The sequence below is a fragment of the Pseudophryne corroboree genome, chromosome 3 (assembly GCF_028390025.1).
Source record: "Pseudophryne corroboree isolate aPseCor3 chromosome 3, aPseCor3.hap2, whole genome shotgun sequence".
Lineage (NCBI taxonomy): Eukaryota > Metazoa > Chordata > Amphibia > Anura > Myobatrachidae > Pseudophryne > Pseudophryne corroboree.
The window spans coordinates 660,576,370-660,603,211 of NC_086446.1; the positions used below are offsets into that span (position 1 = coordinate 660,576,370).

General features: G+C 45.5%; 1 protein-coding gene and 1 pseudogene across 1 annotated transcript in view; one reads left to right on the forward strand and one right to left on the reverse strand.

Annotated features, from left to right (window-relative positions):
• The window catches only part of PLPP4 (phospholipid phosphatase 4), a 280,174-nt gene that overhangs the window by 141,218 nt on the left and 112,114 nt on the right, over nt 1–26,842 (forward strand). The gene's annotated exons all lie outside the window — the stretch shown is intronic.
• On the reverse strand, nt 2,728–2,846 carry LOC134891914 (5S ribosomal RNA; annotated as a pseudogene).

Sequence of the window (26,842 nt, forward strand, 5' to 3'; positions counted from 1 at the left end):
TTATAGGGCCCATAAACCTGCGGACTGTTTCCCATTCTGCTGGCGCCAATCCGTTCTGCCAGTCAAAAAAATACAGATTGGAGATCTGTCAGGGAATCAGTAAAATACAGCATATTGAAAATCCCTGGATCGCCAATCTCAACAGGTTTTTGATCAGAATCGACAAATCGAGAATTTCCAACATGTTGGATTTCCTTGATCCCCTGACCTAGACATCAGTGGAATTGTGAATTGCCCCCATAGCTGCCTGATGTATGAACCCCAGCGCACACTATTATTTCCCAGTTTCTTCCACTATTAAGGCTGTTTCTGGAGCTAATCACTCCAATTAGGATGCCTTCAGTTATTTCTACAAAACTAGAGAAAATATAGTGCAGATGCATTTTTTTGTCCAAACAATACTACTGTAGTCCACCAACAAGCATCTAGGTGACCTCATCTCTGGTGGCTCCCTAATACTAAAGGTGCATACATACTGGGCGTTTTTGCCCAGCGTGTTTGCACAGCGATGATCATGAACTTTGCTGGCAGGATAATAGCTCAGTGCATACACACTGAGGTATTTTCCCTGTGTCAGTGATGTCCAGGGGGGGGGGGGGGGGGTGAAGAACTTAACATGGTAGGAGACTGTGGGAAATGCTTCACTTGGCTATACAAATAGCCCGACGAACGGCGGCGGCTAGTGATGATGCGGTAGCATGCATCAGCACTCACCGCTCATCGCTAGCCCATACACACAGGACGAGTTTGAGCTCAATGTAGCTCAAAATGCCAAAACTGAGCTTCTTTGAGTTCAAAATCGCCCAGTGTGTATGGGCCTTAAGTCTAAATCAGAGGTGCGAGACCCCAACAAGCCAGCAAAAGCCAGTCACCCCAGGACAGCATACCAGTGAAAAGTTAAGTTGTTAGTGAGTGTTAATAGGAAAGAAGCAAAAGCTATGTGTTAAAAAGTGTTACACAGGTGAAAGGTGTTAATAGAATGCTAAAAAGTCTAGTATTAGTAGAAATATTATTATTATATTTTTCTTAAAAAGTGCAAAATTAAATGTTATAGTGTGCCACCCCAAGACAACCTGGCGACACCAACCTAGGGGGTGCAGCCGGCTTGTGGGATTCCGCATCCTGGATTTAAATTTAGTATTAGTGACCCACATGAGACAAGGTCACCTAGACAGCAGGTGGACTAGTATTTTTTGGACAAAAAGTATACCAAGAACCTCAAATTTGCTCTATGTTAGATTGCAGGGTTTACTATAACTATTCTGACTAATAGTGCCTGGTATTGTGGAGTGTACATCGGCACTATATTTTCTCTTTCTTTGTGAAACTACAAGTCTTAGCATGATAGCACCTCTTATTATATACCTCCCAACATGACCCTCTGCTTCTGGACTTTTCTCTTAATTTATTATTGCTGGCATCTGTTTTGAACAGGTTAATGGGTAAGAAAGGTATTTCAGCACAGGTGATGGCAATCATAAATAAAGAGGGAAGTCCAGGAGTAGAGCATTCTGTCCCTCCTGGAGAGGGTCATGTTGGGAGGTATGCTATATGTGTAATTAGGGTGGGCAGTCCAAGATCCCCCTCCCCCATATTCCTACAAAACTACAATTAGACCTTAAGTCAATCCCATTTTTAATAATAACCTACAATATCAATATGTAGAACTGATTATTCAAATTCACAGAAAAATGAAGTTGATAAGAATCACAGAGACCAAACTTCTCCAGTGAATAGGTCCTGCTCATGCAAGTACTGAAAATTGGTACTTTTCACCGATAGTCTCAGGTGCAACCACACCTGAATGACCCCCCTAGTGTATTTGTTTCTGAGAATCCACAGAAAACTGGGTAGTCATTATGGCCCTGCTCCTTGCTGTTCCATGTGAATCATGTCATCCAAACCCAGGGCAATGGTGTATCTATAATGGGCGCAGTGGGTGGGATGCACACGGGCAGAGTCTAGCAGACTCTAGTACAGCTCTAGTATCTACTAGCACTTACACACACACACCGCTGCTAGCTAGAGATAAGGGAGCCCTGAAGGAGACTGCACATTGGCCCCCTCCCAGCTCCTGCCCCAGGGCCACCCACTTCAGTCGAGAAGTGGGCATAATGCGGGGGAGGGGCCAACTCTGTAGGAAGGCCAGCAGAGCTCTCCTAAATTCGGGACTCTACCGGCATTCTGGGAGAGTTGGCACGTATGTATGTGGAAAGAGAAAAGATAGACTCTGTGTTGGGGCACACTTGAAATTTATAAATTTATTAAAACTTAACTTTTAATTTCATTCAACATAAGAAATATAGAACCAAAAAAATTAGCACAAGAGAATATCACCTCTTGGATTAATATAATTAACAGGAATCAAGATAATCCTGAGATTCAATAATTAAATTTGAGGCACCTAAGGCAAAAATATTGAGAACATTGGAGTACCTAATGGATATCCAAAATGATAAAGACAGAGGCACAAGTAAAGATAATTAGAATTATAATGTAGATCAGTTTTAAGTGCCTTCTGTTGCTGGAAGTCTCCTGGTAAGAGCTAGTTTGCTACGTGATAGATCCTAAAGATAAAAGAAGGTTGAATTTTTTAAATTCCTAGGAGGAATGGTGAGGGTCAGGGTTGCCAAAGGATATAGGTAGAAGGATCACATGATAGAAGGAAATAGTAGAAGTCCAAGGTTGCTCCAACACTTATGCTGTTTGTCGTCGAATACGGAGTTATATTTACTGCACCTGATATTCCCTAGAGGTCACCCATCTGGGTACTAATCAGGCTTATCACCGCTTAGCTTCCAAGATCAGATGAGATTAGGCGTAACCAGTGAAATGTGGCAGTAATTTACCCGATATAGAACAAATGAGAGTGTGGTTATTGACATGCACTTAGAGTACTTCTGCTGTCCAGTTAATAGCGCAGATTTTGTGATACTTTAAGTATTGCAGAGAGTATAGTCTGGCAGCTGGATGAGAGAGTACAGAATTTAGATGGTGGTATATAAAGAATAGAATAAGGGCTCCACCTTCTGCTGTCTACTGTCTTATAAAATTATAGCGGACAGTAGATGAGAGGGGTGGGCTGAACCCACCTACTGAATGAAAATTTGGTGCCAAGTAATAATAAGTACAATCAGAAGTAGCAGATTAATTGGAGCTTGGACATTTCAGAAGACAAATGGTCAGGAATAGCAAGAAATTACATTATTAAATTACAGTTTGTAAATTGCTAACTACATGCTAACAAATTACTGAAAGAGGTCACTTGACTAATGATTAACTGTTGATATTAAATACCTATGCAGACATGCTAAAACTGAAAGCATTCAATAGCAATAAGCTAAGGGTTTCTTTCTGAAATGCTGACAGGTAAAAATAAAAGCGTATTCCAATAGTGCAATACAATGACAACAGAAATCAGTCAGACCTTCTAGTATAAAAGAGCCCTAAGAGGAATTGGATCACCGCAACAAAAAAAATTGTATATAGGAATAATTAGAAAGGTCCCAATGGACATATACGATACCAGGAGATACCAGGAAGTGGGCTGAACTGTGCACAGTTCAGCTCCACTGAGCACAAACGGCCATTTCACCGGGGTGGCTTGTTCACGTATGTCATACAATACAAGTTTATCATTAATGTATACCATTTACATGGTAAGTACAGTGTATGGCCAGCATTGGGACTAACATAAATGCTGACTGATAATGTCAAATATTAACTTTAAACATAAGCTATATACTATTTACGGACTAAGTACGCTATTGGCGCACAGAGTACCGTAAGGGTACGCACTTAGCGTAGCAGACGATAGGCCGTGGGCGCGACGCACGAGCGACACGTACGCTCACAGACTCACGCTTGGTATCGAACACGCTAAAAGGCGCCCCGAGTACCGTAATGCTACGCTATCGGCGTAGCGGACGCTGCGCCGTTCGAGTGAGACACGAGCGGCGCAGACGCTCACAGAATGACACACAGTAAACCTTGTTAACAACACACAGTAAGGGTATGCTTATACTCAAAACCTTAGCAATGTAATACTACAATGATGTAACGCTTATTAACCTTGATAATATGAAAGCTGTTTGAGCGATTGAGATGCTAAGAAAACCCTTTACAGTAACTAGTGAAAACACAAGACCTGGTTTGGATTTAAAAACCACTCAGGCTCTAACACCTTCGTGGGTGATTCATTTAGAGTAAAAAGGGGAAAACAGTACAGCTTATACACTACAAAACTAACATCAAAATCTAAACAGAATAACAAGGAATAATATGAACAATAGCGAACGATCGCAAACACAAGCAAACAGAATGAGTACACAATGAGAACAAATGGCAAACACAGAGGATAACAAAATGGCTACAGAGAACTTACACACGTGGGAATGATTCGCAAGCGCGTCCTGGATCCAGCCCTCAGCCTTCAATGTGAAAACCTTGCAGAGAGAGTGAGTGACTGGACAGGCAATGGTGGTCTTTATATACACAACATACAGTAACAATACAATGGTCCCTATAATCTCATGGTTCATTGGACACAGGAATGTGTCTCTGCATTATAACAAAAGGTCATAGGTGGGTTCGAACAGGTGGGCTGTGCCTTTCTCCAACTGCTCAGGTGGGAGGTATCCTCAGGATTCCCGTCGCATGGATAATGAACAGCAAATACAGTAAATGTCTATAAACTACTTTTGTACATAACTATACGCAGGAGCGAGCAATCTCTTCCTAACCAACACCGAAATGTTACCATTAAAATACTCTACAGCTGGATACTAGACACCACCGTTCAACCTTTATCTGACCCTTCCTATCATGCAAAGAGGAATCTCTCTGTCCACGAACCGTTTAAACTAAACATACTTGCTGACATTGTTAAGGGGAATATTATCTATAAAACACACTATATGGGTTAAATATGCTATGATCGAGTCGCACGCTAGACGCTTACAAACTCTACCGTAAATGTGCATACACCGCGCGTGATCGTCGGAGCGATCTTTACGCAAATTGCGGATATGTGCACGCACGGCAGAGCGTCTGCATGTGCAGCGGGCATGTACATGAGGGGTTAGTACAAGGCATATGTATCAGGATATTTTTCGACTTTGACAGTCCACCCTTTGGCAGTCAACAATAACTGCCACTATCTAAACAATTTAAGCAGAAAAATATATATTACCATGAAATACCTTATTATGATTGGGAGTGGGGAGAAGAGGAGAAGGTGGGAAATGTATGACCTAGTGAGATAGTAAAAAGCATGTATGTATGAAATCCATGTCTGAGGGGTCATGTATCATTGTGCCGTACATGTTCTAAAAATAAGCTTCGAGGTATTGCGAAGTATACATTGAATCCTTCTTATCCCGTATTAAGGGTCTGTAAGTGGGCTAACAAACTCTACCGAGCTCTTTTCGGCTTTTAGTTCCAACAAATGGGGTGCACATTAGTTGATGATACATGAAGGGGGAAAATATGTGAGTGCTAATATATGTGTCTATATCACCTGTCGACTATGTGTGCCACTACCTGAAGATAGAAGAGATGAAGATAAGAAACATGCGTTATAAATGCATTCGTATGAATATATATATGGTCGTCCTTGGGCGTCTGTTGGAGTCTTGTTGAAGTCTTGTCCGGATTGCTGTATCTTTGCTGTGTGGCAAGCAAAGCTCTTCAAGTGTCCATAAAAATTAAAGTCTCTAACAGTTCATCAAATGGCTGTGACAAAGTTCATCAATGGTCTGTATAATGGGTCATCAAATTTTTCTTCCGAGTGGGTGTCTTTTTACCTTGGAGAAAAAAAACAAAGGAGAAAAGGGTGAAAGAAACGGACCGTGGAATCACGTCTTATCACAACATTGTCTCGATTGATGGGTCATAAATTAAACTAGTTGTTGTTACAATGCCCTCGCTCCTCAAACTCATCAATTTGGTACTTCGCTTGCAATTCATTAAAATTCGAACACATCTGAATATCAAACCAATCATTATGACAACTCCTAGGATACATAAGAGGAATTTCCCTACAGTAACGATAACATTTTGAGCCCATTCTCCTAAACCTGAGAACCAATTGCGTGGGTTCAACCATGATACCTAGCCGGTCAGTTCATTACCCACAGAAGTAAGGGTAAGGTTGTGTTTCCTTCAGAACTCCCACTTTAGTTGCAAGTGTCACAACTGAGGGCCTGAGCTGACGGGAGGCAGCCTCAGTTGTAGGGGCTGAGATGTACCGGAACCTGGGAGGTTGTATCAGACCCCTGGACATGTAAGTAATATGAATAATAACTGCCCGAAGGCGTGACCACGACAACTTGGATAAAAGTCAATGATGTTTATTATGACAACTCCGCAACACAGCAGCAGTAAAAGAAAACGTAAAAGTCAGCAAAGAATAAATACAGTTCCTGGGTACTACAGGATGGCAGGAGCCACAGGGCACTGGTAGTGTGAGATAGTTCTTATGATCTTCTAGATGGAAAGTCCTTACCAGGCCCGACTGAAGCAATGGAGATAACCCAGGATTGTGCCAGCTGGTGTTCCAGGAAAAGCTGGGTTGCTGAAGATAAAACAGCTGCTGTGGATACTGGCTGGAACCAGACTGTTGTTAGCACGGAGTGGATACTGGCTGGAACCAGTTAAATAATAAATGAACTTGGGAGCGATGAAATATGAACTGAAATGTAGAACTTGAGAGCGGAGAAATAATAATACCGGTGGAGAGTGGTAAAGTGTAGAAAGGACACCGGCCCTTTAAGGGAAGCTGTACTCTGCTGGAAGCTGAGCTGGAAGCAGGTAATGTTGTAGCTGGAAACAGATGAATCCACAATGGATTGGAGAGTCAGGCTACACCGCAGGTGGAATGCTGGTGCGGGTCTCTATGGTGGAAGTCTTGAGACAGGAGCTGGAACCTGGAAGACAATCACAGGAGAGAGACAAACAGGAACTAGGTTTGACAACCAAAGCACTGACGCCTTCCTTGCTCAGGCACAGTGTATTTATACCTGCAGCAAGGAAGGGATTGGCTAGGCAATTATGCAGATTATCAATACTGACAACAGATTGGTGGAAATGATCAGCTGACAGAATCCAAGATGGCTGCGCCCATGCAGACACTTGGAGGGAAGTTTGGTTTGTAATCCATGTGGTAATGAAAACAGTAATGGCGGCGCCGGCCACCGGAGACAGGAGGCGCCAGGCTGACAGATGCACATCCAACCACGCGGACACAGCGGAGGCCGCGGCTGACGTAATCGCCACTCAGACACTCTGCATGCAGAAGTTCAGGGACGGCGGCGGAGGCCGCGGGAGACGCCATGCCAGGTGTAATATGGCGTTTACTGTGACAGCGTCCCAGAGTGACAGGAGAGGATACAGGAATGTACACATCAGGATAACAGATGGGATCCGGTCCTGGAGCGCTGAGCCAGCCTTAGGAGGCATCTGATGGGTAAGAAATGGCGTCCAGATACCCGGATCGTGACAGCACCACCCCCTTTAGGAGTGGCCCCAGGACACTTCTTTGGCTTTTGAGGAAACTTGGAATGGAATCTCCGGACCAAGGCAGGAGCATGGACATCAGAAGCATTGGTCCATGAACGTTCCTCAGGACCATAACCCTTCCAGTCAATAAGATATTGTAGTTGACCATAACGGTGACGTGAGTCCAGGATCTTGGCCACTTCATACTCAACGCCTCGTTGAGTTTGGACTTTCGGAGTTGGAGGAAGTGAGGAATGAAACCGATTCAAGATCAGCGGTTTCAACAGGGAAACATGGAATGTCCTGGGTATTTTTAAGAAGGGAGGCAACTGGAGTCTGTAAGCAACAGGATTGATGACTTGTTCAATCTTGAAAGGACCGATATAGCGAGGTGGAAACTTCATACTGGGAACTCTTAACCTCAAATTCTTCGTGGATAACCATACCCGATCACCCACCTTGAGAGCAGGAACTGCTCGACGCTTCTTATCCGCAAACTTCTTGTACCTGAACGATGCCTTGAGCAGAGCTGATCGTACGCTCTTCCAGATATTGGCAAACTGATGCAAGGTGATATCCACTGCGGGAACAGAAGTTGCTGGAAGCGGTTGGAACTCAGGGACTTTAGGGTGGAATCCAAAGTTAGAGAAGAATGGTGTTGAAGCAGATGAAGAATGATACTGGTTGTTATGACAGAACTCGGCCCAGGGAAGTAATTGAACCCAGTCATCTTGAGAGGAGGACACATAGATGCGGAGGAAGGCCTCCAAGTCCTGATTCACCCTCTCGGTTTGACCATTGGTCTGAGGATGGTAAGCCGTGGAAAACTTTAGCTTGACTTGGAGGACTTGACATAAACTTCGCCAGAATTTGGCTGTGAATTGAACTCCTCGATCTGAGATAATTTCTTCAGGAAGACCGTGGAGTCGGAAGATCTCTTGTATGAATACTTGAGCCAACTTGGAAGCTGACGGAAGACCGGTGAGAGGAATGAAGTGTGCCATCTTGGTGAACCGGTCAACTACCACCCAGATGGTATTGAACTTGTTGCACATGGGTAAGTCTGTAATGAAATCCATCGACAAGTGGGTCCATGGTCGACGGGGAACGGATAGTGGAACCAGTTGCCCCGCAGGCGACTGGCGGGATACTTTATGTTGGGCACACTTTGGGCAAGATGCAATAAACTCCAAGACGTCCTTTTTCAGAGTTGGCCACCAATAGGACCTAGAGATAAACTCCAGGGTTTTTTGGATACCTGTATGTCCGGCAAAACGGGAAGCATGGGCCCAATGCATGAGCTTCTTCCTTAGCATCGGCTTCACAAAACTTTTCCCTGATGGGGGCGTAGAGTCCATCCCTACCGTGGAGAATGCCAACGGATTTATAATAGGATGCTTGTCTGAAGACTCTGACTCATTTTCTTGCTCCCATGAGCGGGAAAGGGCATCGGCCTTGCGATTCTGAGAGCCCGGACAGAACTGGAGTTTAAAGTCGAACCTGGAAAAGAAAAGTGCCCATCTGGCCTGACGAGGGTTGAGACATTGTGCGCCCTTCAGGTATAAAAGGTTCTTGTGGTCTGTAAGTATGGTGATTGAATGAGAAGCTCCCTCCAACAGATACCTCCACTCTTCTAGAGCGAGCTTGATGGCTAGCAACTCCTGGTCGCCAATGGCATAGTTGCGCTCAGCTGGGGAGAACTTCCGGGAGAAGAAACTGCAAGGGTGTAAATGGCCATCTTTTGCCCTCTGAGATAACACCGCTCCTACTCCAACGGAGGAGGCATCCACCTCTAAGATGAAAGGAGAGTCGATGTCAGGCTGTTTCAGAACAGGCGCAGAGATGAACCTTTGTTTTAAAAGATGAAATGCTTGCATGGCTTCTTCAGACCACTTGGACGGGTTTGCACCCTTCTTAGTGAAAGTAGTACTAGGCGCCACAATGGTGGAAAAGTCTCGTATAAACTTTCGGTAATAGTTGGCGAACCCTAAGAACCTCTGGACCCCTTTGAGGGTTAAGGGTACCGGCCAATTTTGGATTGCTTGTAGTTTCTCAGGATCCATCTCTAGTCCGGAACCGGACACAATGTACCCTAGAAACGGAATGGACTTGACTTCAAAGACGCATTTTTCTAATTTGCAATAGAGATGATTGACACGGAGACGGGACAGAACCTCTTTAACCCAAAAACGATGTTCCTCTAAATCGTTGGCAAAAATGAGGATATCGTCTAGATAGACCACGACATGACGGTATAGAATGTCTCTGAAGATCTCATTGACAAAATGCTGGAAGACAGCTGGAGCATTGCTCAATCCGAAGGGCATGACGAGGTACTCATAATGTCCGTCACGGGTGTTAAAGGCGGTCTTCCACTCGTCACCCTCACGGATCCGGATGAGATTGTATGCACCTCGCAAGTCCAGCTTTGTAAAGATGGTAGCTCCGCTAACTCTGTCAAAGAGCTCAGTAATCAGGGGTAAAGGATAACGGTTCTTGATGGTAATGTCGTTCAAACCTCTGTAGTCGATGCACGGCCGCAGACCACCATCTTTCTTTTTTACAAAAAAGAAGCCTGCGCCGGCTGGAGAAGAAGAAGGTCGAATGAACCCCTTTGCTAGGTTCTCTTTAATATATTCCTCCATAGAATGCGTCTCGGGCAGAGACAACGGATAAGTTCGGCCTCGAGGTGGAACCTTCCCTGGAACGAGATCAATCGGACAGTCCCATTCTCTATGAGGAGGAAGGATATCAGCAGAAGCTTTACTGAACACATCCGTGAAATCTTGATATGGAGGAGGTGGAACATCAGACGACCTGGGGGAGGAAGAACAGACAGGCAATACTTTAAATAAACATGTCTCAGCACAGGAGGAACCCCATGCCAGGATTTGCGTAGTCGTCCAATCAATTGTAGGATTGTGAAGACGGAGCCATGGAAGGCCCAGGACCACAGGATGTGTGGCTCTTGGAATCACTAAAAAAGAAATAAGTTCGGAATGAAGAACTCCCACTCTCAGACGAACTGGTAGAGTCCTTAAAGAAATAACTGCATCAAAAATTTTGCTGCCATCCACGGCAGTTAAAGAAATGGACGAAGGAAGTCTCTCGTGGGTAGGGACCACCGTTTAACATAGGCTTCGGTAATAAAGTTCCCAGCTGCTCCGGAATCAAGGAGGGCAATGACGTTCCGATAACGTTGAGCAACTTGAAGCGAGACTGGGAGATTACAATCTTGAGGAGATGGAGAGGAGATCATTACTCCTAGCCGGCCCTCTCCTTGGCGAGCTAGGATTTGGAGTTTCCCGGACGTTTGGGACAGGCATTAATGGTGTGAGACGGAGCTGCACAATAGAGACAGAGAAACTCGGAGAGACGTCTTCGGCGCTCAGCAGGAGTTAAACGGGAACGGCCAAGTTGCATGGGCTCATCTTTAGATGGTGACAGTTGACGAGGAGGAGGAGCAGAAGATTTTGGAGCAGATGATCTTCCACGCTCAGTTGCTCTCTCTCTGAAACGTAAATCAACTTTCGTGCAGAGTGAGATTAGCTCATCTAACTTAGAAGGTAAGTCTCTGGTAGCTAACTCATCTTTAATACGCTCAGATAAGCCATGCCAGAATGCAGCATACAGGGCCTCGTCGTTCCATGCCAGTTCGGATGCCAGGATCTGGAACTGTATCAGATATTGTCCTACAGTACGTGACCCCTGGCGTAAACGGAGAATCTCGGATGAAGCTGAGGTTACCCGGCCTGGCTCGTCGAAGATGCGCCTGAATGTTGACACGAAGGCAGTGTAGGAAGATAGCAGGGTGTCGGACCTCTCCCATAACGGTGATGCCCAATCAAGGGCTGAGCCACTGAGAAGAGAAATAATGTAGGCAATTTTTGTACGGTCACTGGGAAAATTGCCAGGTTGTAGCTCAAACTGAATCTCACACTGGTTGAGAAATCCCCTGCAGAATCTTGGAGATCCGTCAAATTTTGCTGGCGTTGGAAGATGAAGACGTGGAGCAGAAATGGGTAAGGTGGGTGGGGTTATAGCTGGAGTCACTGTGGTTGACGCACCAGACGCGCCTGATCCACGGAGAGTTGTCTGAATCCCATCCAGCCGAGTAGAGAGATCCTGGAGACAGCGGATGATGTGGCCCTGTGCAGCCTCCTGATGTTCTAGTCGGGCTGCCAGTTCTTGCATCGGCCTGGCCGCTTGATCCTGGTCTCCGGCTGGATTCATTAGGTCAGTGCTTACTGTCACAACTGAGGGCCTGAGCTGACGGGAGGCAGCCTCAGTTGTAGGGGCTGAGATGTACCGGAACCTGGGAGGTTGTATCAGACCCCTGGACATGTAAGTAATATGAATAATAACTGCCCGAAGGCGTGACCACGACAACTTGGATAAAAGTCAATGATGTTTATTATGACAACTCCGCAACACAGCAGCAGTAAAAGAAAACGTAAAAGTCAGCAAAGAATAAATACAGTTCCTGGGTACTACAGGATGGCAGGAGCCACAGGGCACTGGTAGTGTGAGATAGTTCTTATGATCTTCTAGATGGAAAGTCCTTACCAGGCCCGACTGAAGCAATGGAGATAACCCAGGATTGTGCCAGCTGGTGTTCCAGGAAAAGCTGGGTTGCTGAAGATAAAACAGCTGCTGTGGATACTGGCTGGAACCAGACTGTTGTTAGCACGGAGTGGATACTGGCTGGAACCAGTTAAATAATAAATGAACTTGGGAGCGATGAAATATGAACTGAAATGTAGAACTTGAGAGCGGAGAAATAATAATACCGGTGGAGAGTGGTAAAGTGTAGAAAGGACACCGGCCCTTTAAGGGAAGCTGTACTCTGCTGGAAGCTGAGCTGGAAGCAGGTAATGTTGTAGCTGGAAACAGATGAATCCACAATGGATTGGAGAGTCAGGCTACACCGCAGGTGGAATGCTGGTGCGGGTCTCTATGGTGGAAGTCTTGAGACAGGAGCTGGAACCTGGAAGACAATCACAGGAGAGAGACAAACAGGAACTAGGTTTGACAACCAAAGCACTGACGCCTTCCTTGCTCAGGCACAGTGTATTTATACCTGCAGCAAGGAAGGGATTGGCTAGGCAATTATGCAGATTATCAATACTGACAACAGATTGGTGGAAATGATCAGCTGACAGAATCCAAGATGGCTGCGCCCATGCAGACACTTGGAGGGAAGTTTGGTTTGTAATCCATGTGGTAATGAAAACAGTAATGGCGGCGCCGGCCACCGGAGACAGGAGGCGCCAGGCTGACAGATGCACATCCAACCACGCGGACACAGCGAAGGCCGCGGCTGACGTAATCGCCACTCAGACACTCTGCATGCAGAAGTTCAGGGACGGCGGCGGAGGCCGCGGGAGACGCCATGCCAGGTGTAATATGGCGTTTACTGTGACAGCGTCCCAGAGTGACAGGAGAGGATACAGGAATGTACACATCAGGATAACAGATGGGATCCGGTCCTGGAGCGCTGAGCCAGCCTTAGGAGGCATCTGATGGGTAAGAAATGGCGTCCAGATACCCGGATCGTGACAGCACCACCCCCTTTAGGAGTGGCCCCAGGACACTTCTTTGGCTTTTGAGGAAACTTGGAATGGAATCTCCGGACCAAGGCAGGAGCATGGACATCAGAAGCATTGGTCCATGAACGTTCCTCAGGACCATAACCCTTCCAGTCAATAAGATATTGTAGTTGACCATAACGGTGACGTGAGTCCAGGATCTTGGCCACTTCATACTCAACGCCTCGTTGAGTTTGGACTTTCGGAGTTGGAGGAAGTGAGGAATGAAACCGATTCAAGATCAGCGGTTTCAACAGGGAAACATGGAATGTCCTGGGTATTTTTAAGAAGGGAGGCAACTGGAGTCTGTAAGCAACAGGATTGATGACTTGTTCAATCTTGAAAGGACCGATATAGCGAGGTGCAAACTTCATACTGGGAACTCTTAACCTCAAATTCTTCGTGGATAACCATACCCGATCACCCACCTTGAGAGCAGGAACTGCTCGACGCTTCTTATCCGCAAACTTCTTGTACCTGAACGATGCCTTGAGCAGAGCTGATCGTACGCTCTTCCAGATATTGGCAAACTGATGCAAGGTGATATCCACTGCGGGAACAGAAGTTGCTGGAAGCGGTTGGAACTCAGGGACTTTAGGGTGGAATCCAAAGTTAGAGAAGAATGGTGTTGAAGCAGATGAAGAATGATACTGGTTGTTATGACAGAACTCGGCCCAGGGAAGTAATTGAACCCAGTCATCTTGAGAGGAGGACACATAGATGCGGAGGAAGGCCTCCAAGTCCTGATTCACCCTCTCGGTTTGACCATTGGTCTGAGGATGGTAAGCCGTGGAAAACTTTAGCTTGACTTGGAGGACTTGACATAAACTTCGCCAGAATTTGGCTGTGAATTGAACTCCTCGATCTGAGATAATTTCTTCAGGAAGACCGTGGAGTCGGAAGATCTCTTGTATGAATACTTGAGCCAACTTGGAAGCTGACGGAAGACCGGTGAGAGGAATGAAGTGTGCCATCTTGGTGAACCGGTCAACTACCACCCAGATGGTATTGAACTTGTTGCACATGGGTAAGTCTGTAATGAAATCCATCGACAAGTGGGTCCATGGTCGACGGGGAACGGATAGTGGAACCAGTTGCCCCGCAGGCGACTGGCGGGATACTTTATGTTGGGCACACTTTGGGCAAGATGCAATAAACTCCAAGACGTCCTTTTTCAGAGTTGGCCACCAATAGGACCTAGAGATAAACTCCAGGGTTTTTTGGATACCTGTATGTCCGGCAAAACGGGAAGCATGGGCCCAATGCATGAGCTTCTTCCTTAGCATCGGCTTCACAAAACTTTTCCCTGATGGGGGCGTAGAGTCCATCCCTACCGTGGAGAATGCCAACGGATTTATAATAGGATGCTTGTCTGAAGACTCTGACTCATTTTCTTGCTCCCATGAGCGGGAAAGGGCATCGGCCTTGCGATTCTGAGAGCCCGGACAGAACTGGAGTTTAAAGTCGAACCTGGAAAAGAAAAGTGCCCATCTGGCCTGACGAGGGTTGAGACATTGTGCGCCCTTCAGGTATAAAAGGTTCTTGTGGTCTGTAAGTATGGTGATTGAATGAGAAGCTCCCTCCAACAGATACCTCCACTCTTCTAGAGCGAGCTTGATGGCTAGCAACTCCTGGTCGCCAATGGCATAGTTGCGCTCAGCTGGGGAGAACTTCCGGGAGAAGAAACTGCAAGGGTGTAAATGGCCATCTTTTGCCCTCTGAGATAACACCGCTCCTACTCCAACGGAGGAGGCATCCACCTCTAAGATGAAAGGAGAGTCGATGTCAGGCTGTTTCAGAACAGGCGCAGAGATGAACCTTTGTTTTAAAAGATGAAATGCTTGCATGGCTTCTTCAGACCACTTGGACGGGTTTGCACCCTTCTTAGTGAAAGTAGTACTAGGCGCCACAATGGTGGAAAAGTCTCGTATAAACTTTCGGTAATAGTTGGCGAACCCTAAGAACCTCTGGACCCCTTTGAGGGTTAAGGGTACCGGCCAATTTTGGATTGCTTGTAGTTTCTCAGGATCCATCTCTAGTCCGGAACCGGACACAATGTACCCTAGAAACGGAATGGACTTGACTTCAAAGACGCATTTTTCTAATTTGCAATAGAGATGATTGACACGGAGACGGGACAGAACCTCTTTAACCCAAAAACGATGTTCCTCTAAATCGTTGGCAAAAATGAGGATATCGTCTAGATAGACCACGACATGACGGTATAGAATGTCTCTGAAGATCTCATTGACAAAATGCTGGAAGACAGCTGGAGCATTGCTCAATCCGAAGGGCATGACGAGGTACTCATAATGTCCGTCACGGGTGTTAAAGGCGGTCTTCCACTCGTCACCCTCACGGATCCGGATGAGATTGTATGCACCTCGCAAGTCCAGCTTTGTAAAGATGGTAGCTCCGCTAACTCTGTCAAAGAGCTCAGTAATCAGGGGTAAAGGATAACGGTTCTTGATGGTAATGTCGTTCAAACCTCTGTAGTCGATGCACGGCCGCAGACCACCATCTTTCTTTTTTACAAAAAAGAAGCCTGCGCCGGCTGGAGAAGAAGAAGGTCGAATGAACCCCTTTGCTAGGTTCTCTTTAATATATTCCTCCATAGAATGCGTCTCGGGCAGAGACAACGGATAAGTTCGGCCTCGAGGTGGAACCTTCCCTGGAACGAGATCAATCGGACAGTCCCATTCTCTATGAGGAGGAAGGATATCAGCAGAAGCTTTACTGAACACATCCGTGAAATCTTGATATGGAGGAGGTGGAACATCAGACGACCTGGGGGAGGAAGAACAGACAGGCAATACTTTAAATAAACATGTCTCAGCACAGGAGGAACCCCATGCCAGGATTTGCGTAGTCGTCCAATCAATTGTAGGATTGTGAAGACGGAGCCATGGAAGGCCCAGGACCACAGGATGTGTGGCTCTTGGAATCACTAAAAAAGAAATAAGTTCGGAATGAAGAACTCCCACTCTCAGACGAACTGGTAGAGTCCTTAAAGAAATAACTGCATCAAAAATTTTGCTGCCATCCACGGCAGTTAAAGAAATGGACGAAGGAAGTCTCTCGTGGGTAGGGACCACCGTTTAACATAGGCTTCGGTAATAAAGTTCCCAGCTGCTCCGGAATCAAGGAGGGCAATGACGTTCCGATAACGTTGAGCAACTTGAAGCGAGACTGGGAGATTACAATCTTGAGGAGATGGAGAGGAGATCATTACTCCTAGCCGGCCCTCTCCTTGGCGAGCTAGGATTTGGAGTTTCCCGGACGTTTGGGACAGGCATTAATGGTGTGAGACGGAGCTGCACAATAGAGACAGAGAAACTCGGAGAGACGTCTTCGGCGCTCAGCAGGAGTTAAACGGGAACGGCCAAGTTGCATGGGCTCATCTTTAGATGGTGACAGTTGACGAGGAGGAGGAGCAGAAGATTTTGGAGCAGATGATCTTCCACGCTCAGTTGCTCTCTCTCTGAAACGTAAATCAACTTTCGTGCAGAGTGAGATTAGCTCATCTAACTTAGAAGGTAAGTCTCTGGTAGCTAACTCATCTTTAATACGCTCAGATAAGCCATGCCAGAATGCAGCATACAGGGCCTCGTCGTTCCATGCCAGTTCGGATGCCAGGATCTGGAACTGTATCAGATATTGTCCTACAGTACGTGACCCCTGGCGTAAACGGAGAATCTCGGATGAAGCTGAGGTTACCCGGCCTGGCTCGTCGAAGATGCGCCTGAATGTTGACACGAAGGCAGTGTAGGAAGATAGCAGGGTGTCGGACCTCTCCCATAACGGTGATGCCCAATCAAGGGCTGAGCCACTGAGAAGAGAAATAATGTAGGCAATTTTTGTACGGTCACTGGGAAAATTGCCAGGTTGTAGCTCAAACTGAATCTCACACTGGTTGAGAAATCCCCTGCAGAATCTTGGAGATCCGTCAAATTTTGCTGGCATTGGAAGATGAAGACGTGGAGCAGAAATGGGTAAGGTGGGTGGGGTTATAGCTGGAGTCACTGTGGTTGACGCACCAGACGCGCCTGATCCACGGAGAGTTGTCTGAATCCCATCCAGCCGAGTAGAGAGATCCTGGAGACAGCGGATGATGTGGCCCTGTGCAGCCTCCTGATGTTCTAGTCGGGCTGCCAGTTCTTGCATCGGCCTGGCCGCTTGATCCTGGTCTCCGGCTGGATTCATTAGGTCAGTGCTTACTGTCACAACTGAGGGCCTGAGCTGACGGGAGGCAGCCTCAGTTGTAGGGGCTGAGATGTACCGGAACCTGGGAGGTTGTATCAGACCCCTGGACATGTAAGTAATATGAATAATAACTGCCCGAAGGCGTGACCACGACAACTTGGATAAAAGTCAATGATGTTTATTATGACAACTCCGCAACACAGCAGCAGTAAAAGAAAACGTAAAAGTCAGCAAAGAATAAATACAGTTCCTGGGTACTACAGGATGGCAGGAGCCACAGGGCACTGGTAGTGTGAGATAGTTCTTATGATCTTCTAGATGGAAAGTCCTTACCAGGCCCGACTGAAGCAATGGAGATAACCCAGGATTGTGCCAGCTGGTGTTCCAGGAAAAGCTGGGTTGCTGAAGATAAAACAGCTGCTGTGGATACTGGCTGGAACCAGACTGTTGTTAGCACGGAGTGGATACTGGCTGGAACCAGTTAAATAATAAATGAACTTGGGAGCGATGAAATATGAACTGAAATGTAGAACTTGAGAGCGGAGAAATAATAATACCGGTGGAGAGTGGTAAAGTGTAGAAAGGACACCGGCCCTTTAAGGGAAGCTGTACTCTGCTGGAAGCTGAGCTGGAAGCAGGTAATGTTGTAGCTGGAAACAGATGAATCCACAATGGATTGGAGAGTCAGGCTACACCGCAGGTGGAATGCTGGTGCGGGTCTCTATGGTGGAAGTCTTGAGACAGGAGCTGGAACCTGGAAGACAATCACAGGAGAGAGACAAACAGGAACTAGGTTTGACAACCAAAGCACTGACGCCTTCCTTGCTCAGGCACAGTGTATTTATACCTGCAGCAAGGAAGGGATTGGCTAGGCAATTATGCAGATTATCAATACTGACAACAGATTGGTGGAAATGATCAGCTGACAGAATCCAAGATGGCTGCGCCCATGCAGACACTTGGAGGGAAGTTTGGTTTGTAATCCATGTGGTAATGAAAACAGTAATGGCGGCGCCGGCCACCGGAGACAGGAGGCGCCAGGCTGACAGATGCACATCCAACCACGCGGACACAGCGGAGGCCGCGGCTGACGTAATCGCCACTCAGACACTCTGCATGCAGAAGTTCAGGGACGGCGGCGGAGGCCGCGGGAGACGCCATGCCAGGTGTAATATGGCGTTTACTGTGACAGCGTCCCAGAGTGACAGGAGAGGATACAGGAATGTACACATCAGGATAACAGATGGGATCCGGTCCTGGAGCGCTGAGCCAGCCTTAGGAGGCATCTGATGGGTAAGAAATGGCGTCCAGATACCCGGATCGTGACAGCAAGATATCGTCCATCTTTTGATCTATGACCTCGGTTGGGTCCTCAGTGCTGTTTGTGATATACGTACAACACTTCACACCATACTGAGTTGCTAGGGTGACACAAAACCCTCCTGTCACTGCTGTGATGTAATTGAGAACCATCCTGTGCTGGATCAGTTCCGTTTTGTAAGCTTGCAATTCTCTCCCAGTATACCTAAAGGTGTCATCATACATCTCGGTGATATTGTCTATCAGGTTCGCTAGCGCGGTAATATACCTAAAATTTATAACTCCTCTGGCGGTACGGGTGATATCTAGCGCGAGCAGGAGTTGAATCCCGGTGGATTCGTGGATCAAATCAGAGGCTGCATGCTCTGTCCTATCTATAAGGTGTCTCTTTACAATGTGTTCGTAATGGGTGTGAGTGTAAGGAGCTTGAGCATTGCGGTGAACATCTTTCGTTCTATCATGGGTAATGGTTATTACTTCCGGTAACACTCTTCCAATGTAACACAATCCCTCTGAGTTTGGGGCAAGCCACTTATACGCCTTCCTCCCACATATGAAATATGCATCATCGGGGAGGACATATGGGACAGAATATGACATCACCATATTACAAACCTTCCAGGTGAAAAATCCTATCCCTAACTCTCTCATCTGACTAGTACACGTATCAGGTTGTATGATATGCGCACAGTATCCTGGTGATACTTCTCCAACTCGCATGGGCCTACTTCCTAGAGTGTACCTATATTGGAAATATCTTCCACTGTTGGCTATTTGGCGTATAAGCTCTGAGTCTATGGGCATTCTATCGGCTCTGTGTGAGAATGTCATGGTTCAGTTGTTACATGTCACTTCCCAATTTCCCGGCTTTCGGGGATTGGAAATGTTAAAACATATTAAGGACCTATCCACATGATATTGGTGGAGCTTCAAACTAGGAGGCCTAGAAATATTAAATTTCTTGTCCACCGGTCTCCCACCCCTTAATTCAAGTACCTCATCTATCGTTAAAGAGTATGGCACTAGTCCTGACTTTCTATGACCTTGAGGTACTTGTGAGCACACCCAGCATTCCGTTTGGTTTAAAACCTTACCCACTAATGAGTGATAGTCACTCAATGGATGACGGTCCATATTGATATTAATGCTGGACTGACATCTCTGGATGCACCCGTCCTCAACTATGTTGTCACAATTCCGACATATACAATTCTCATCAGCTAACAATCCTTCACAATGTCTGTTAGTGTCATGGCTACCAGATCGTTTTCTGAAACTCGCCTTTGCTCGGTGATTGTGTTGCTCTCGGAATTCTACGAATCCATCCTGATCATCAGAACCCATTCCAGATCCTTTCTCGACCTCACTGGTACTCTCACCGAAACAGACTGCTCTGGTCAACAACAGGGTAAACAGGAAAACACGGACTGCAGTCTCTTGGGGCGAGTCCATCTTACAGGAGGAGAAAGAGTTGTAATGGGGGTACCGAAAATAATTGAAGGGAAAGAAAAATGTTACGATAATTGTCCTATAGTCTTGTTGTTCTTCTTGCTCAGATGTCGTCTCAACAGTGCTATCTCTCAGTCTTCCCAAAACGAACACTCCAGTGATACGATATTCTTTCCGACTCAGCGATCTTTCTGTAAGGAGCATAAATCTTGCATTACCATTTGTCTAACTGTTGTGTGACATACCATCCGTAAAACATGAAAGAACAAAGAGAGAGAACAATAGAAAGGAAACATTGTCAGATTTCCGTTCACCATCAGGCTGTCACACCAACATGTCCATCGGTATCTCTGCACTGTCTCCCCCACCAGTATTTCCACTCTCCACCCTTTGTGTTTGGCCAGACACAACGATGCTGGTAAGATATACTGGGGTTGGGTAGACCTCTGAAAAGACCAAGTAGACATGTGACGTTTGAGCTGTCTGGTGAACGTCAGAGATGAAAAGCAAATATTTAAAGATAAATCACAGAGTTTACCTGGCCGCCCTTGTGTCTACAAGGAATGACCTACCAATTACATCGACTGTAACCTCAGGCTTACTATCAAGGCTAATAATCAACTTCACTGGCTGCAAATTACAGGTGCGGCCCAAAATGTTTCCTATATAATCCCTGATTACAATTACGTGCGTTATGTCATTGTCTAGGGGGTTTATATACCTTATGTGGGTCTCTAAACATACAATTCCGTGCATAATGCCCTTCCCTCTGGCAGTTATAACATTTTATCACATTCGACTTACCCACAGGGGTCTGGGGCTTAAGCTGATGTGGCTTTGTTGTCAGGGCCTGTCTACTTATTGTCATTTGCTTACCGCCCTGTGACTCCCTGTGTCTTACGATGTTCCGATCATGCTCAATAGCGGTCTCTCTCAAAGCAGCCACCGATATACCTCTCCAGTTAGGTTGAGTGGTCTGTACCCTTGTCCTCAACACTTCCTTTAAACCATCCATTAATACAGAAACTGCACTTCTCTATACTCTACAATGTGAGGTGCAATTGTCTGTGCATAACATACAATACCGTACTTACCTGTGGACACGACCTCACCTGACCCTCCGTAAGGGGGCTTGACTACTGCTTTTACCGATTGGGCCGTGCCCACCTGGGTGTCTCGTATGATGGCTGCTGGAAAAAGTGCCGACATCGTGCTGGGCTCGCTTTCTTGCTTGTAATCCTGAGGGAAGTTTAACATGGGGTGCAACTTGCACGGGTTAGAATTTGTACATTTATCAGTTTTACTTCTATCATTATTACATTTATTACGCTTACTATTATCATCATTAATACATTTATTAAGTGCACTATTATCATCATATCCCAGTATGCCATTCTCTGTAGCCATTGTTTCTCCAGTTGCCATCAGTTTCCTGCTAAGATGGGAACCAGCTGCTTGAGCTAATCCCCTTTGTATCTCCCCTTCCTGTTGCCATAACTGTAAATAATCATAATGTCTAATCCGTTGCTTGCCGGATTTTATTAGACATATCCTTCTCCTTAAATTTTGCAAAACCTCAGGATTAAAACTGCCTACCCTGGGAAACTTCTCCCCATCGTTCACAGTCATACGTTCCCACTCATTGCATAAAACCTCTGCGTGTGATCCATATTTTTCACACATTATGTACCTCGCCGACCCTGCTGGCCGCGGAATAATATCAACCTGAACCTTGGTTGATCGTTTCTTACTTGAGCAACTGGCCCCCATTCTTTGCAGGTATTGCCTTCTCAGCGAATTCCTACAAAAACCACGTTCCCAGAGGTAAGGCGACGGTGAAAGTCCAACGAGTGCCTTCACCCACTCTCGCCCACGTCGACCAATATGCCCACACACTGCTTCAGCGCTGGCGTACTCAACCCAGGGCCCCTATGTAACCTCTATTTACTGGGACGTGTGGGAGTATGCTACCCTCCCCAGTAAGTATCAGTTGCTTAAGAATTCCTGAGTGATCAGCAAACCTCCCTTAAAATAAAAAAAACCTACACAAATCACGTTAAAATGTACAAATAGTGTTTATGATCCCGCAAAGCGTACGCAAATTGCGTAATGGGTATCAAGGTAACCAACTAATGCACACAATTACATGCGGTACAGTCGCACTGCGTATAAGTAACTATGACTTATCCGCAGAACGACCAGCGGAATCGGTTGTTTAGGCTGCGAAACCTTCAGCCGGAGCGTATTCTCAAAACGGGCCTATATGGGTACTGCGCCAACCCCCAGGGCTGCGCTCACTACCTCTGACCTTTCTTAAGTCAGGGTCTTCAGAAACTTCGTATAGGTACTTTTAATGGATTTCTGACTTTCGCGGACCTTCTGGTCTGCTGTAACACTAATTGCTCCTTTTACCTTATTCACTGTTAACGTGAGAAGGCCTTCTCCCACGCCACCACGTGTTCACTTCACGGGTATCCTTCTACGAGATCTCGATTTCCGGGGTTCACACCAAAGAAAACTTTACTTGCATACACACGCTCTTTCACTTCATATATACTTAGATTTTTCTGTACAGAAAATTTCTTTCATTCAGGTAACACAGGCTAATCCCAGAGGTAATGCAACGAGAGGAGGATCTTTTTAAACTAAATTTTGGAAACTGAACAAATTTGTGCTATTATCTCGTGGCTTCCGTATCTACTACTAAAACAATGCTATCGTGTGATTTGTATTTAGTGGGTGCATCCGTACGCACGTTGCGTGATATACGCCACGTGTGTAGGCCTTTGCGTTGCGTACGCTGTCTCGCACTTGGTCAGAGACACGTGTACACAGGCCGAATACGTCCGCAGTAACACAAATAACACGCTTCTATAAATGCAAACGATATTTAACTATAATCGTTTACCAAGCACCACACATTATCTCCTGTATAACCTTTATAACTGGGTCAGGCTGCGTGCGTGTTTTACAATTACTCCCTTAAGTATTACTTTTACTTTTAACTAAATAGCAACAAATTTTCTCAGCACGTGATCAATGCTAATGGCAAACAGAAAGGTAGATATGTGAAAATACGCAAATGGAAATACAGGTGTGTGCGTGTGTTGCGTGCGCAATTTTCACCAATACAGAAATTTAAACAGATTTAAAAGACAATAGCTTAACGTTCTTACCTTTCGGTTCCGGATCCCACCAGCATCCCTACAAACCAAACGGAGCAGACGCTTATCTAATCAGCACTTACCGTATCCCCGACCACCGAACGGCTAACATGGGATACTACCTTCCCGCCCTTTGCTGATGGATAAAGTCTGCCTGGTTCCGCTTGGTTGCGGATATGAGGAGGTTCCGGACGATGCCCCCAATTGATAATGTCAAATATTAACTTTAAACATAAGCTATATACTATTTACGGACTAAGTACGCTATTGGCGCACAGAGTACCGTAAGGGTACGCACTTAGCGTAGCAGACGCTAGGCCGTGGGCGCGACGCACGAGCGACACGTACGCTCACAGACTCACGCTTAGTATCGAACACGCTAAAAGGCGTCCCGAGTACCGTAATGCTACGCTATCGGCGTAGCGGACGCTGCGCCGTTCGAGTGAGACACGAGCGGCGCAGACGCTCACAGAATGACACACAGTAAACCTTGTTAACAACGCACAGTAAGGGTAAGCTTATACTCAAAACCTTAGCAATGTAATACTACAATGATGTAACGCTTATTAACCTTGATAATATGAAAGCTGTTTGAGCGATTGAGACGCTAAGAAAACCCTTTACAGTAACTAGTGAAAACACAAGACCTGGTTTGGATTTAAAAAAACCACTCAGGCTCTAACACCTTCGTGGGTGATTCATTTAGAGTAAAAAGGGGAAAACAGTACAGCTTATACACTACAAAACTAACATCAAAATCTAAACAGAATAACAAGGAATAATATGAACAATAGCGAACGATCGCAAACACAAGCAAACAGAATGAGTACACAATGAGAACAAATGGCAAACACAGAGGATAACAAAATGGCTACAGAGAACTTACACACGTGGGAATGATTCGCAGGCGCGTCCTGAATCCAGCCCTCAGCCTTCAATGTGAAAACCTTGCAGAGAGAGTGAGTGACTGGACAGGCAATGGTGGTCTTTATATACACAACATACAGTAACAATACAATGGTCCCTATAATCTCATGGTTCATTGGACACAGGAATGTGTCTCTGCATTGTAACAAAAGGTCATAGGTGGGTTCGAACAGGTGGGCTGTGCCTTTCTCCAACTGCTCAGGTGGGAGGTATCCTCAGGATTCCCGCCGCATGGATAATGAACAGCAAATACAGTAAATGTCTATAAACTACTTTTGTACATAACTATACGCAGGAGCGAGCAATCTCTTCCTAACCAACACCGAAATGTTACCATTAAAATACTCTACAGCTGGATACTAGACACCGCCGTTCAACCTTTATCTGACCCTTCCTATCATGCAAAGAGGAATCTCTCTGTCCACGAACCGTTTAAACTAAACATACTTGCTGACATTGTTAAGGGGAATATTATCTATAAAACACACTATATGGGTTAAATATGCTATGATCGAGTCGCACGCTAGATGCTTACAAACTCTACCGTAAATGTGCGTACACCGCGCGTGATCGCCGGAGCGATCTTTACGCAAATTGCGGATATGTGCACGCACGGCAGAGCGTGTGCATCTGCAGCGGGCATGTGCATGAGGGGTTAGTACAAGGCATATGTATCAGGATATTTTTCGACTTTGACAGGACTTTGGCTTTTAACCTTATAAGCCTACTTATTTTAAAAGTTCAATCAGTCTTCGCATCTTTATGTGCCTCGCAAGTGAAAATTCATTCATGTGTGCTCTGATTCAGTGTACAATCTTTTGTATTTTTCTCATAGTAACATTATATATTCCATTCTCGACCTGTCATCCAAATATTTACAGCTATTTGTAATTCTCTTTCAGTGGCTGTATATCTCACAAAGCCAGATTTAATTCCATGCTTCGCTTGTGACAACGCAAGCATCTGTTTGTAAAAGGTATTTCATAATAAAACAAGTGATGCAACAGGACACTGGCAGGTTAATGGGGCTTTAATGAAATGACTTACTGTACATCAGTGTGAAATACGTGATCTGCAGAACTATTAACAATCCCAACTGTGTACTGAGAATCTGATCCACAGATGATTTTTGGATGAGGTTTCCCCTGAATCCCATTCTCCTTAACAGTTCAGATTTTTATGTAACAGTCACAATATCTTGGCTGGCAAAAGGGTTTGGAAAACAGTTAAACAACAGATACAGACAATAGGGATTTATTTACAAAACATAATGGAGATAATTGTATCCATGAACTGACTGTGGAAACAGGGATGATGTGTGAGTGAGGTGTGGGGGGCATAGGATGATTTGCATATCTGGTTTGCAGAATACTGTATGTAATCTTGGACTGAGTTGTGATACCTTGGCTTATGAGTAGTGACACTGTTATATACACTTATTTACTGTATTAATTACTTTTCTATTTACTTTCCACTCATGGGTGTGTGATAGCTAGCAGTGCTTATGGGAATAAAGGGGATTATAGAGAGTGTTAAATAATAGAGGGTAGGGGGGTTGATTGAGGAAAACAGAGGGAAAGAGGCCTATTTATTAAATGTGGAAGAAGTTTAATGATCGAGGGAAGGAAGTTGTCTGCAACAGGAAAGGAGTTCTGGGGTTCTGATCCAAGGCAGGACTGACAAAGAGTAATGAAACCTAGGAGTGGGGATGACTCTGGACTACAATCAGTGTTGAAGCAGACAACTGGAACCCATCAGCCAAACCCTGGAACCAATGAGCTCCGGGCCTGAACCCCAGCATCGTGGAGCTGAAACATGCTTCCAGGAACTCAGAGATCTGAATTAGAACATACTCAACGACATGTAATCTGACTGCATCTCAATAAATTAAGCACTTCCCAGTAACACAGGCTGGGCAGCTGAGATGTGTTCCAATATCGGGACACAACCCAGAACCCAGATATGAGGAGCACTGGAGGAATCACTGGCAACTGCACAGGATTTTCGGGATTCAGAGAGCAGATACACTGTGAAGTTAGTTGCTCTAACAATGGCTGAGGCTCAGGTGCAGGCTTAAATAGTACTCTTTTGGGTACTACTGGGGTAGATATCATATGAGTACAGCATACAGGGTCTGACTGGAAGGATTAAGCACGTGATGGCAACCAACATGGCCGCACCCATGCCGCCGTGGAATGTAAACAAACAGATGATCAGGAACATATATGGATAGTCTGGCGCTATTGTTACTGTAAAGGTGCCTGCTGCTATGTTCCAAAGGCTTGGTTCATAGCCTCAAAAATATACAGAAAGAAAACACCAAAGAACAGCGCTGGTATTAATTTAATCTCACATATAAAATATATCATTTACATCCCATACCATATAAAACAATCAATTAAGATATATGACAGTTAAAATATATAGCCTGCAGAATAGCTCTGCTTTATATGCACAACCAGAGCCCCTCAATAATTGATTCTATATGCGCAGCTGTGTGTTTGAACTGAATGTACCATTTGATACAAATGTCCCACTTGTAACTCTGTTTCTCTAATAGTTACACTTGTAACTTGTCCAGTCACTCAGCAAGCCTTGATTAATCTCACAGGTTACAGTTCTTTAGTATACCGCCAATCAACTATATATTCCAAATAAAGTGCTTCACACCATTATATTATCGGCTGATATGTT